Source organism: Alligator mississippiensis, chromosome 10, assembly GCF_030867095.1.
Source record: "Alligator mississippiensis isolate rAllMis1 chromosome 10, rAllMis1, whole genome shotgun sequence".
Classification (NCBI taxonomy): domain Eukaryota; kingdom Metazoa; phylum Chordata; order Crocodylia; family Alligatoridae; genus Alligator; species Alligator mississippiensis.
The window spans coordinates 28,146,417-28,160,591 of NC_081833.1; the positions used below are offsets into that span (position 1 = coordinate 28,146,417).

Sequence of the window (14,175 nt, forward strand, 5' to 3'; positions counted from 1 at the left end):
TAAGCCCACCAAGATTTTGCCAATTAATTGTTTTCTTTACGTACTGTGACTTCCAGTTCAACTTGCTTGTTCCCCATATTCTTCATCCTTTGACATTTAAAGCCAATGAATTGGAGATTTCCATGTCAGTATTGCTGGATCTACAAGTTGCACACGTGCACATATTGGGAGGCCAAGTAGTAGATGATTATTGGACAGATTTGTCTGCATAAAGAGCTTTTGTTAGCAAAGACGGTGTGTTTTCTTACAGCTAGTTGGCAGTTGTCCTCCTTTAAAGGAGTGTTGGCATTCTTCAGCAAGGAACCCAGTTCTATCCCTGTTCTGCAAGCAGGTTGATACAACACCGGGGTACAGCAGAATTCAGGTGAGCAGCATTAGCTGCGGTTCAAGCAGAGTTTGTCATAATTAAGGACCTACTCAATTCATAAATTCATGGAAAACACACAATTGTGCATTGTCAGATAAATCAGGCATTGTACATTAAGTCCACAAAAAAAAAAAACCTTACTAAAAATAAAATACAGGCTCCCCAGTGAGAGCCAGTGGTCCTTGTGACTGCTGAGGCCTGGCTGCACAGCCCACTAGGGGGAGGGAGGAAGTGGGGGGGCTTCTGGTGTGATGGGGAGCAGCCAAGATGGCAGTCGCCCACCCCACCCCTTATCACTGACTGATGACAGGGCTGCCCACCCCTCTGCCAATCAGTGCTGAAGGGCAGAGCCCTCACCAATCAGCAGTGAGGGGTGGGGCTGCATGACATAACCCTCTTGACCAATTAGTGGCAAGGGCGGGGCCACAGAGGCCCCTTGGCCAATCAGGTGAGGGGCGTGCTGTGATAAGGCCATGAAAATGGCAGCTGGCTCTGCTGTCAGCCCACAAAATCGGCCGCCCACCGCCTTAATCTCAGTAGATCCGTAGTTAGAATGGCTGTCCTTTCAGAGTCCTGCAGAGACTTGGAGCAAGAAGTACTGACTACCTGTTAAGAGACCTTAAGAGGAGAAAGCAAGTAGCTAGGAAAAGGTTTTGACTGTTCTTGCTGGAACATCATTGGGATTAAAATATGAATTTATTACTGCTTAAATAATGTTTATAGCATATTTTCTCACATAGCAAAAACATATCAAATGTAGTGTAAATGCTCCTTTTTTAGTTGTAAATCTACATGTTTTAATAGTTATATCTGCCAGTAAGAATGTAATTTAAGTGCAAAAGGAAAAGTTGATTGAAATTACTTAAATTGAAGTAAGTTACATAACTAGGTAACTTAAATAACAGTTTAAATTGTCCCGTTTTTAAATCACTCCCCTCTGCTGGTTAGGCAGGCACTGATTGTTTAGAGTAGTCATTCTGATATCCCTATCATGAACCCAAATGCGTGTTTGCTGTGGAAAGGGAGTGTTGTGCCTCCCAGAAACAATGCCTAGTTTAAATACTTCATGAAAGACATTTCAGCTTGGCTTAGATGGTTCAAACTGTAGCCACAAACTACTTATTCTTTGGTGCATCCAATTAACTCCCTGTGAAGTTGTGTGTTTTAGTCAGCAAATGTTTATCTGTGTGCAGCATATGTCAGCATTTGAAGTTGAAACTGTTTACTTCAGATGTGGTGGCGTTATCTAAGTGTGACATGCTAGAGCTAGCGGTTAAAATCTGATATTGAAGATGAGCAAGTTAAAGCTGCCTAATGAGTGAAGGCAAAAGTCTTGGACTAATTATTTTCCTTCATTATTATAATGTAATTTTTATTTAGTATCACCTTCAATTTTTGTGCTCTCACCTTCATGCAGTTCTTAGATACACACACACACACACACACACACACACACACACACACACACACACACACACACAGGCTTGCTAGTTTGCACTTAACATTTTTGTAATATATACTTTTTCTCCATTATAAATATTCATTCTTTACTGTGTCTCAGTATAACATTCAAAATGCATCCACAAGATGTTGAAAATGGTTTATACCTGATGCAGTGGGATCAATAATGAAAAACTGTGATACAGAAATGGGTCATCTGTCTAATATGACTAGCCTAATATCCCCTAGCTTCAGAAGAATGCTAAATCTCTTATAAAACATCTAGTTAATAATTTTTTCGTGAAAGAAGAAATTTAGTTATGCTCGTTTAACAGCAAATGTTAGTTATTGTTCAAATTATTTTTATAATCCAGCCACCATATTTTTTCAGTTTCCTATGGCAGGTGATTTCACAACTTGTTCCATAAATTATCTCCTCCTGGTTCTAAACATTGGTACTTTGAATTTCATTCAGTGCCTCTCTGTACAGTTTGTTTGCCCATGTACAAGCAAAAGAGGGTTTTCTGACTTCTTGCTGTAGTAGTCAAACAAAAAGAGGAGAGACAGACATTTATTTCTGCCTCTGCCATGGATGACTTATTGCTTAACTCTCTGCAAATCACTTATGTCAGTGGTTTTCAGCCTTTTTAAAAATAATATCAACAATAATACAATTTTGTGAACTCATCATTTTGTTGTCAGTTCTATTATGATGGTTGAGCTTGCTTCTTGGCAGAAAGATATGAAAGTTTGGTAGGCTAGGTGACTGTTTTAGATCTCCTTCAACATCCAGTTTGTTTTGGTATTTTGTTTTTATTAATACAAGGCTGAAAAATCACTTTCATATAAGTATATGGTGGTGAACGGCAGCAAGAGTTTAATTTTCAACCAGAATTGGGCTAAGAGGTTCCTGTATGAATTCGTTTCAGTCCTCTGTCACATGATAACTCGAGCAATTGCTCCTCCTCTTTAGCTGTTAGAAAGCACCTAAGAGTTGCAGTCTGCTACAAAAGAGTTACATTTCCACTTGTTCTCATTGCCCACTTCAGAAAAGTACTGGCAAAACTGAGATCTGAGTGCCAGCAAGTATTCCTCTGTTTGTCTTTTCATGTCACTGTCCAACGCCAACTCGTTTTCAGCCAAAAAACCCTCAAGGGTTTCAAATGTATCCGTATTTTCTCTTACTCAAGAAACCCAGAGTTGAAGCTTTTTGATGAAACCCATCAGGTACTGGAGGTGCACTAATATATCCATCCATATTGTATCGGTACCAATAAAAGGAAAATTGGCATTATCAGCAGTCAGCTTTTTGGCTGATGTGGCTAATAATGTTGCGGATAAATGCCACATGTATGGGCACAGTTGTAGCATGCATGTGTCCAGGAGTGCAGCCTGACAGCTTGGAGAGCAGTGTCTAGCCAGAAAGTCTATAGGAGAAGGTGGCAGTGGGGGGGAGCAGATTGAGGCCCCCCCCCAGTGAGGGAGTGGGGCTGTGATGGGTAGGGGCAGGTGCTGCCCATCTGAGGAGTGTGTGGGGGGTGGCTCTAGCCACTGTGTGCACCCCTGGGGGAGGGACAGGGGGCATGTGCCCCCCAGATCATTGCAAGGGTGGGCTGCTGCTGTGGGCTGGGGGTGGCTCTGGGCTCTTCCTGGTGGAGGGGTTGAGCGGCGATGACAATGCTGGGAGGGGGCTACAGGGTGGGCTGCAGCTACCCCGAAATTCTTCAGAGCCCCTTCCTCCCATAGCCCTCTCTTCCAGTGCCGCCACCGTCCACCCCGAGTGCAGCCCCTGCACAACCCCCTTGCCAAGAAGAGCCCGGCACTAGCCCCAGCCCACAGTGGTAGCCTGCCCTCGCCCCATACACAGATCCTGGGGGCATGTGTCCCCTGTGCCTCCTCTGTAGGTGTGCGCAGCGGTGGGAGCCCCCTGGACCAGCTTCTCTTGCCTCCGTCCTGTGCCCCGCCCTGCCCCTGCCCTACTCCCTCCTTCAATGTGAGGGCCTGATCTTCCCCTACCACATCCCTTCCCTCCCACTCCCCCACGCCTCTTCCCACAGACTTACCAGCTGGACACTGCTCTCCAAGCTGCTGGGCTGCAGTTCAGTAATCAGATTGGTATCAGCTGATACGGCTCGTTAATAATCGGCCTTTGGTATAGGCCCAAAGAATCTTTATTGGTGCATCCCTATCAGATACAGTCCCCTGTATACACAGGCAACTATTCACCCAGGGATTCCCCCAGATTGTCACATCAAACTCTCGCACCTTCACTGGTATTAGATGTGCTGTGAAGATGAAATGTCAAGGTACAGAATTAGTTAGCTGATATCCCTATACCTGACTCAACATTTTCTGGTGTCCTCCAATCAGTTTTGTATGACCTAAACTTTCACTAAAAATATGTGCAGTTCTTTTTGTTCCAAATAAAGCTTTCATAAGTGCCTCAAGACTGCCAATTTTCCCAATAGAAATTCCATTCAAGCTGGTATGCATGCTCTCTCGCTGCCTCACTCTCACACTTGCGCATGCTTTCTCACATTTTTTCATACTCGCGCACGCACTCTCACACTCATGTGCATGCTTTCACACTCGTGCGCGTGCTCTCACACTTTGTGTCTATGTGTGCGATTAATGCTCATGAATAAACTCTGGAGCTTATTGCTCTGGAGTTTCTTTTGCTCCTGGGTGCACTGTTTGAACATTTATTGGTGTGCAGCATGTGAAGCCCAGTTGGAGCAGCCCTGAGATGGCAGACTGATCTCCTCCCCGCCCCCCACAGTCTCCTGCCAGCCTGGGCTGGTCCAACTGGGCTCCACATGTTGTGATGTGGCTGGCTGATGAGGCATAAGGGTGCTTCAGTGTGGAGGCTGCCTGCTGGCTAGCCCAGCACTGAAGCACCCTGTGCCTCATCCAGCCAGGGCAGCATCTACACATGCGATGCTGCACACACAAAATCTCTGCAGCAGGGAGTACTTGTATTTTACAAGTGCTGCCCTGATGCAAAGTTAATTAGTTTCGTACACCCTTATACTAGTAGATGCCGAGACATTTACTGCACAGTTAATTAGTTGTCATATGCATGCACATGCATGCATGCATGCATGCCTGTTCTAATATGCATGTTGATATCATTGGGTGAGTGGAGGGGCTGTAGGGCTGCAGCATTGCTGGGTCCTACATGAAGCAGTGGCGGTGGCAGGATGATGTGGGGCTGCCTGGCTGTGCTGTGCTTGCTGGTGCTGGCCTGCATGCTGCTCGTGCTTGGATGGCCTCTGGCCATGGTGTGGAGCTGGAACAGCAGCAAAAGCAGCACTGGTGGCTCTTCTCTTTGGGGTGGGGCTGCTATCTTTACAGTCATCTTTTATAGACCCCTTAAATGTGCTCTGTGGATCCACTTTGTAATATCATTGGGCCAGGAAGGTTGAATAACAAGCTTGCCTGATCAGCAGTTGCTGCCAAAGAACTTGATTCTTAGGTGGCTCAGGAACCTTTTCAAAGTCTTGGCTCTCAGGCAGCTTAGGAGCCCTCTAATCTGCTGGGCTCCCATGCTGTCTGAGAGCAGAGAAAGCTGATTTTTTTTTTTTCTACCACAGCAGCCCTACTGGCAATGGCGATGGGTAGTTACCTGTGTTAGTATGAAGGCAGGGTAGATTTGCACCTTGTAGACTAACTAAATCAGAGATGTGTGTTATGGAACTTTCATGAGCCTGAGCTGACTTTATCAGTTAGTGAGATGGAGCTCAAAATCTAATGCTGTACATCTGATTTAGTTAGTCTACAAGGTGCAAATCTACTCTGCCTGTCTTCAGCCTTGTCTACATCATCCATTACTAGATTGCTCTCCTCAGTCGCTAAGGCACCTGTATTTCCTTTGGTCCTCCTTTTACTTTTTCGTTGCCTTTTACTGCCTTTGCTAATCGCACGTTAGTTTGTGCCTTGGCCGCCTTGATTTTTTTTCTCTGTATGGCTGTGCAATACTCTTCTATTCAGCCCTAGTAACATGACCACATTTCCACTTTTTGTGACTTTTTTTGAGTTTCAGTTCATTGAAGACCTTGCTGTTTAGCTAGATTGGTCTCTTCATGCCCTTTGTATCTTTTCTTTGGATCAGGATAGTCAGCTCTTGCACTCTTAATAAGGCTTCCCGAAGGTACAACCAGCTGTCCTGAACTAATTTCTCCCTCAGACTTGCCTCCCACATAATCCTGTTCACCAGCTCCAAGTTTGTTAGCTTTTCATAGGTCCTGTGTCTTTTTTCTACTCTTTCTTTCCCTTACTATCTTGAACTCTTCATTCCATAGTCACTTCTACCAAGTTGCTTTTCACCTTCACATCCTTAACCAGTTCCTCTGTTTTTGATCAGTGCTTTGAGAAGAGCTTCCCCTGTAGTTGGCTTCTCTACCATTTATGCCAAAAGTATATCCCTGATGTGCTCCCAAACTTGCTGGATTCTCTGTGAGCTGCTGTTACCTTCCAGGCAGATACCACAGAAAGTCAAGTCCCTTGTTAGCACCAGATCCTGCAATTTGGATACTTCAGTTAGGGGGAAAAAAGTCCTCTACCTCTTCCTCCTGGTTTGGTGGTCTACAGCACACACCCACTGTGACATCACACTATCTGTTTTATTCTTTTACCTTGACCTAGAGACTTGCAATAGGCTTACCCTCCAGGTTTGTACCACAGCTCAGAAGAAGCACATGCATTTTATATATATATATATATATATATATATATATATATATAATGTGTGTGTGTGTGTGTGTTGCCTCCTGTTTTCCTCTGTTTGGCCTGAACAAGGTATAATGATGCACATTGGTACTCTAGTCATAAAAACTACCCACTCACCAAGTCTTAGTTTATCTCAATTAGATCATATTGCTTTATCTTTATCCTAATTAGAGACTGCTGTGCTTGTAGTTGATCTTCTAGTTCTTCCAGCTTATTCCCCATCCTTTAATGACCCTGGCAAAAAAAAAACAAAACACGTTCTAATGGAAGTTGCTGAATGACAAAGTTGAAGAGCATCGCTCATAAAACGAAGGATCAGAATATCATAGAAGGAACTGGATATAGTATAAGGTCACATGCTTTCGGTTTAATAACAGTTTTCTGCTATAAAATGGGAGCTTGTTAGTTGAGAACAGCAGAAAAGGAGAATTGTGTACATAGCTGATCGGGGGATGACTGAAACTCACTGGTGTGATGCACCTGTGAAAGATAGCTGTGACCTTAGGATGTCTTCCAGTAGAAATAGGAAACTAATAATGCCATTGTGTAAAACACTAGTGAAATCCCAACTGAAATAATGTATTCGGTTCTAGTCACCTATGTTCAAGAAAGTTGAGGTTAATCTGGAACATGTACAAAGGAGGGTTATGAGGATGATCAGTGGAATGAATAGATGTTTCATCGTTTCATAGTTGGTAGGGTCAGAAGGGACCTGAGCAGGTCATCAAGTCCAACCCCTTGCCATGGGCACGAAAGAATGCTGGGGTCAAATGACCCCAGGTAGGTGATTATCTAGCCTACTTTTGAAGACCCCCAGGGTAGGAGTGAGCACTACTTCCCTTGGAAGTTGGTTCTAGATGCTAGCCACCCTAACTGTGAAGTAGCGCCTCCTGACATCTAGCCTGCATCTACTCTCAGTCAACTTATGGCCCTTATTCCTTGTTGTTTCCAGTAGTGCTTGGGAGAACAGGGACTCTCCCATTGCTTGCTGGTTCCCCGTGGCCAGTTTATAGATGGCCACCAGATCCCCTCTCAGCCTTCTCTTGTGGAGGCTGAACAGGTTCAGGTCCTGTAGCCTCCCCTCGTAAGGCCTGCCTTGCTGCCCCCTGATCATGCAAGTGGCCCTCCTCTGGACCCTCTCAATGCTGGCCACATCCCTACTGAAGTGCGGTGCCCAGAACTGGACGCAGTACTCCAACTGCGGCCTGAGCAGTGTCGCATAGAGGGGGAGGATCACCTTCTTGGACCTGCTCATGATGGATCTGTGGATGCATGACAAGGTGCGGTTAGCTTTCCTGACTACGTCCTCACATTGGTGGCCCATATTCATCTTGAAATCAATAGTGACAACAAGATCCTTTTCTGCCTTTGGGGGGCCCTGTGGAGCTGGGCAGAGTGCCTGCGGCGACTCTGCACTGCCGCCACTTCTTTCGTGTCCAGCTGCTTGCAACTCCCCCGCCACCACTGCTGGGGTCAATGGCTGCGGCAGCTTATTCAGGTGTGGGGCTCATGGGATCAGAGTGGGGGTGGGCTCCTGCGTGGGCTGATTTGCCCCAGGCCCCGCACCCTACTCAGGTCAGCTCTGACTGTGGCACATCTTTACATGGAATATGGAGTCTGAGATATATACCTCAAAATGTGGCAGCTATAGTTCAGAGGATAACAATCTAGAGAAAAACAAAAGGAACAGAACAGAATGGTATATGAGGGGTAGAGGTGCACTGGTACATTGGTCCGATATTGGATTGGTACTGATATAAAGAAAATTGGCTGTATTGGAAATCATCCCAATGGAGCCAATAATTTGGCCAATAAATGCCTGTGCTGCACGCAGCCGCAGCACAGCACGCAGGCAGCGAGGAGCAGAAGCAGCAGCTTGGAAAGCTGCCTCCAGTTGGGTAAATCCATTGTGGTGGAAGGGGTGTGAGGGGGCAGGGGCAGATGCTGCCCAGCTGGGTTGGTGTGGGGGGGTGGAGCTGCAGCTCATGGGGGTTGGCTCCCTCTACTACTTGCACCCTGGGAGGGCATGAGGGGGGGCATGTGCCCCCCTGGATTTGCCTGGAGTGGGCTGCAGTTGGGGCTGCGCAGGGCTCTTTTAGATGGGGTCTGGGCATGGAGCGGGTACCAGTGGCGCTGGGAGGATGCTACATCCACCCCAAATTTTGCTTTAGCTCCACTCCCAGTGCTGTGCATCTGCCTGGTACAGCCCCGGCTTTTTCTGGCATGTGGGTGGAGGTGGGGCATTGAGCCAAGGCTGTGCAGGGAGGCTGGCAGCAGTGGTACTGGGAGCAGAGCTGCAGCAAAATTTGGGGTGGATGCAGCATCCTCCCAGTGCTGCTGGCGCCCTCTTCGAGCCCAGCCCTCGCTGAAAAGAGCCCTGCCCCCACCGAGAAGAGCCTTGGGCAGTGCCTGCCCCTGACTCCTCCCTCATCACAGGGCGCGTTGATCTGCCCCACCATGCCCCTTTCCACCCTCCCCCCCCCCCCCCCCCCCCCCCCCTTCCACCACCACAGACTTACCAGGTGGAGGCAGCTGTATTGGAAAGCAGATCGGTATCCGCCGATATGCCTCCTTAAATATCAACTATCGGTATCAGCCCGCAAAATCTCTATCAGCGCATCCCTGAGGGGGCTTAAAGAGCAGAGTTGTTAACACTGTGATTTCCAAGCAGTGATCCAAGGACTGTGTTTGCCCTTGTACTTAGGAGAACCTGTACACATCTAGGTCTCCAATTTCCAGTACAATTTGTCTTGCAATGAAGAGCAAAGAGAACTTTAAAAAATATTATTTTTATTTAGCTGCCTACATGTATTGAAGAAAACACTTCAGATGCTGATAGGGTAGGATTTTGAAAATATCTGAGTGACTTAGGCATGACTTGAAGTAGAACTTGGGCTCTGAGACACTTAGGATACAGACAGAAGTTACATTTGTCATGCAGTTGGCCCTCTGAAAGCATTCTACAGCCTTGCCATGGTACACGTTTATGGCTGCAGAGTGCTTTTAAAGTGACCGATTGTGCAAAAAATTAATCCTTGTCAAATGATGGATCCAATGAAGGTGCTCCACTTCAGAGCACCTTAGGGGACTTCTATTCCCTAGGATTAATATGTGATGCGATCACTCCCAGGGCTGTCTGCATGGGGGGAGGCAGAAGGGGGAGCGAGTTGCTGGCTGGGGTTTGCCTGGTCGGAGCTGGAGGGGTGGGGGTAGGTGGATGGGAGCCCTTCAATTCCCGCCCCTTCTCCCCAGAGCTCAGGGGGGGAAACCCCAGCCAGCTGCGTGCTCCTCCTGCCCTCCCCTCCTACAGACAGCGGTGGAGCTGGGAGTGAGGGGACAAGGCTGGGGGAGAGGGATGGCTCCTTGGTCTGGCTCCTGCAGGAAGGATCAGTTCCTGTGTCCCCCCACTGGCCCAACAGGTAAGCGTCTGTTGGGGGGGGGGGTGGGCACTCTAACTCATGGCGCTTTATGTAAAGAGCCATGAGTTAGAGTGGGGGCCTGCACATCTGTCAGCGCCCTTAGGTGCTTTTGAAAATCCCTCCCTGAGAAGCCAGCAAAAATGTCATGCAAATAATATAATAAAATCTAATATAATATGATATTATGATGCTATACTAGCTGGGAATCCAAGGGAATCCAAATCTATTGAGTATCAATGGCAGTTTGGACACTTAATGCACCGGTGCTTCTGGGAATCCTTCAGGTAGCTGGAAAATTTGTTTGACTATTGTGTGTGCAGGGAAAAAGAGGACAACTGAGCAATAGATGTGCACAAGAAAAGGATAATGGCACTGAAGAGGGGAAAGGGAGATTAAATGTGACGTGTAAGATGACAAGATAACTTTCCATAAAAGGAAGAGCACTTCCCTTGTATTTAAAGCAATTAAATATACATGAAGGATTTCCCTTGACATTGTTCTGAGTAAGCTGTAGGTGACGCACAGGTATTGTGCGATCATGTGAGTAGGAGGGGAAGTAAATCTAGATAAAGCCTAATTGGAGGGCAGATGACTGTACTATATTCCTACTGTTATGACATGGCCAGTCCTAAGAAGGATTTTGGAACCACTGTTCTAAAGTGAAAAGAAGGTGAGTTAGAGGGCTTAATGGATTTTGTAAAAAGCAATCATCTTTTCATCTTTAGCCTGTTCTGTGACATGAGAATAGAGTCAGTTGCTAAAACTTAAACACTGACTCAGGAACAAGCAAGTAGAAATAATAGTTAATGTAATGAGTATGTAGGCTATAATTAACCCGTGGAACTCGCTGCTAGAGAAAATCACTGAGAAATATTGAAGATAGATTTAAAAAAAGGCCTGGATAATATTTGGGCCAGAAATATCACCAGAACCATGCAAGCTAAGAACTTGTACAGTGAGGTCTCTAACTTTAGGGTATAAACTATTCCAGCGTTTCCCAACCAGTGTGCCATGGCATGCTGGTGTGCTGTTGGACATGTCCAGGTGTGCCACGGAATCTTGGGGGACGTGGCTGCCGGCAGGGTGTGGCTATAGCCAGTGCTGCTGCCGCCGCCGCCGCCCCGTGCTGATACCCCTCCCCACTCTGCATCTGGCCACTGACCACCCCCTTGCTCCACGTTCGGCTGCTTGCCCCCCCCCGTTTCATGTTTGGCTAGTGTGCCGTGGGATGGAAAAGGCTGTATAAGTGTGGCGTGGGATGGAAAAGGTTGGGAAACACTGAACTATTCTACTGCAGGAATCTGAAGAACCTATCTCTTCTCCCCCTCACCCGACCTTGCCTCTTTCATAGAGAGGTGTAAGTTTTATTAGATTTTTTTTAAAGCATCTTAGATGCTATCTGTGGTCTAATTGATTAATGAGACTTTTATCTTTGTGTTATGGATGCTTCTACCCAGAACAGCATCGCATTTTTCATATGTTGATTCCTTTATGACTCCATGTATCCATGTCTATATTTGCATATGATCAGTCGACCTTTAAAATAGATAAATTGGCCTGTTTTTAGAGCAGTGACTTCTACAAGAACGATTGCAGTGTGCTTTCCTGATAACCTCTTATTTTTGTGCATTCCCAGGTTTCTAAAACATTCATCTTTTGTACTGAAATTTCCCATTCTCTCTTTGAAGCTAGCCCCCTGGGCAGCCAAGTGAGGGAGCAGTGTGGGGCCAGGAAGGAGTAACAAACCATGACGTGGGTGGATGGCTTACTGAGATGGCTATTTCCCAGAAATGGAGCAGCCCTTTTTCTCTAGGTTTGACCCTTACTTTCACTGGGTCAGAAACTTTCCCATTGCACTGGTTTCCACCCGTTTTAACCAAAAACTGTTATATGCAAGAAACTCTGGCTTAGCCTCAAAAAGGAGGGCCTCTGTAATGTCTGACCTGTACTCTGGTGGTTAGTGCACTTTGCTATGAGGTCAGTGATGGGCATTTCTGAGCTCACTAAACCAGCCCATATGTAGCATCAAAAAGAGAAGGGTGCAAGAAATCTCTCTCCCCCCTTAATTTAAGGGCCTAACTGCAAATCTGGAGTATGGAACAAACAGCCTGACTTGCTTCAGTCTGTTACCTTGACATTATAGTATAACCATAGCAAGAGTATAGCACAGGGAACAATGGGAAACTTCATAAATGCAGATTAAGTTTAACAAAAGCCCAATATCTGGCAAAATAGGGGATGATATCACTTCTAAATAACATAAAAGAAGGTGTTTATCAAGAAAAGAATGTTTATCAATGGCTCTTTCCGCACAAGGCCTCCGCTCCTCTGTAAACTGGTCTTTAGGCTTATAGTAATTATTAATGCCAGCACAGTCACTTATCCTTGATTGGATAAATTAACGTGTCTGAGATAAGAGTGGATTTTTTGGGAGTTTAACAATGAAAATTTTGGGGATGAGCCTTACAGCATTTACTTATATGAGTATTCCTATTGAATTAGATAAAAAAAAATATTGTCAGTAATACTTTTTGCAACATTGCTAAAATGCATTTGTGTAACACTCAAGACTGCAGAAGGTTCTTTACAGATGGAAGAGTTGCAGTCTTTGTGTGGCTGATCTTACACTCTAAATATTAGACAAGAGAGTAGCAAAAGGGCATGGGATTGAAAGATTAGTCATGCAAGTAAGGCAGGGGTGGGCAAAATATGACCTGCAGGCCCGATCTGGCCCACTAAGCATTTTCATCTGGCCCACGGGGCCCCCCAACAAATTGTGCCCCACCCAGCCTTTCCGCCCACGAGGCTGGGAGCGAGGCACCCACATGTACACACAGCTCCAAAAATGTACCCTATTGCCTCGCTCCCACCCTCATGGGAAGAAGAGCCCAGCCGGCCAGCAGGCAGTTTCCAGATGGGGCTGCTGCTGCAGCCCTCAGCACCTGATCTGCTTCCCCAGTCTTCTGGCTCTGAGCAGCAAGTGGGGAAGCAGTGGGGGCGGGGCTTCAGTTGAGTGGGAAATAATTTTCCGCCCCTGAAGTAAGGACTTCGCTAGGAATTAGACTGGTGAAGAAAGAAACAGCAGTATGAACAGGAGTGGAGTGGAGTGAGAGTAGCCATGGTTCAGGACAAGAAAACGAGCAGCTTCATGTGAAATCTAGCAAAATGGATATTAAAAGCAACAGGAAATGGCTGTGCTATGAAGCTGATCAAACACTTCATTCTAGAGGTGCACTGATACATTGGTCCCGTAATCGGATCGGCACTGATATAAGTAAAATTGACTGTATTGGCAATTGGTTTTGTTTACCTGATGCGACTGATTAATGACACCAATAAATACCCCATGCATGGGTGCAGCTGCAGTGCAGCATGCAGGCGGCCAGCAGCGTAGCCCAGCATCATGGAGAGCAGCTGGGTCTGGCTGGTAAGTCTGTTGTGAGGGAAGGGGCATGGGGTGGGGGCAGATTGAGGCCCCAGCGATGAGGGAGGGAGTGGGGCCCAGGCTGAGGCAGGGGCAGGTGCTGCACAGCTGGGGTGGGGTGCAGGGCACAGGATGGAGCTGTGAGTGGCTTGTCCAGGGGGGTGGCTCCTGCCACTGCACACACCCCTTGAGGGTGTGGGGGGGGTGTCTGCCCCTGGATCTATGCGTGGGGCAAGGGCAGGCTGCCGCTGGGGTGGGGGTGGGGCTGGTCTTTTCCTGATGTGGGGCTGAGATGGGCTGTGCTTGGGATCACTGGCGGCAGCACTGGGAGAGGGGCTATGGCAAATTTTGGGGTGGCTGCAACCCAGCACCACCGCGACCTGCCCCAAGTGCAGCCAAACCCAGCCCCCCATCGGGAAGAGCCCCATGGCCCCAGCCCACAGAGGCAGCCTGCCCTCATCCCGCACGCAGATCCAGGGGCACATGCCCCCCCATGCCCTCCCGAGGTGTGTGCTATGGCCACCCCCCCACACCCTCCTCCCGCAGCCCACTAATGAGGTGCTCATGGCTCCATCCCACCCTCCCCCCAGCTGTGCAGCGCCTGTCCCTGACCCAGCCCCGTCCCTACTCCCTCTTTCACTGCAGATCCTTGATCTGCCCCGTCCTCCCCAACACCCCTTCCCTCCCCCCTTGCCCCTTCCCCACAACAGACTTACCAGCCAGACACCACTCCCCCTGCTGCCTGGCTGCATATCAGTCGATACCAAACTGATTCCGATATGGCTCATTAAAAATCA

The 14,175-nt window shown here is 47.3% G+C and overlaps 1 protein-coding gene across 2 annotated transcripts in view; it reads left to right on the forward strand.

Moving 5' to 3' along the window:
- OSBP2 (oxysterol binding protein 2) overlaps positions 1-14,175 on the forward strand; it is a 346,797-nt gene that overhangs the window by 48,503 nt on the left and 284,119 nt on the right. The window lies entirely within an intron of this gene.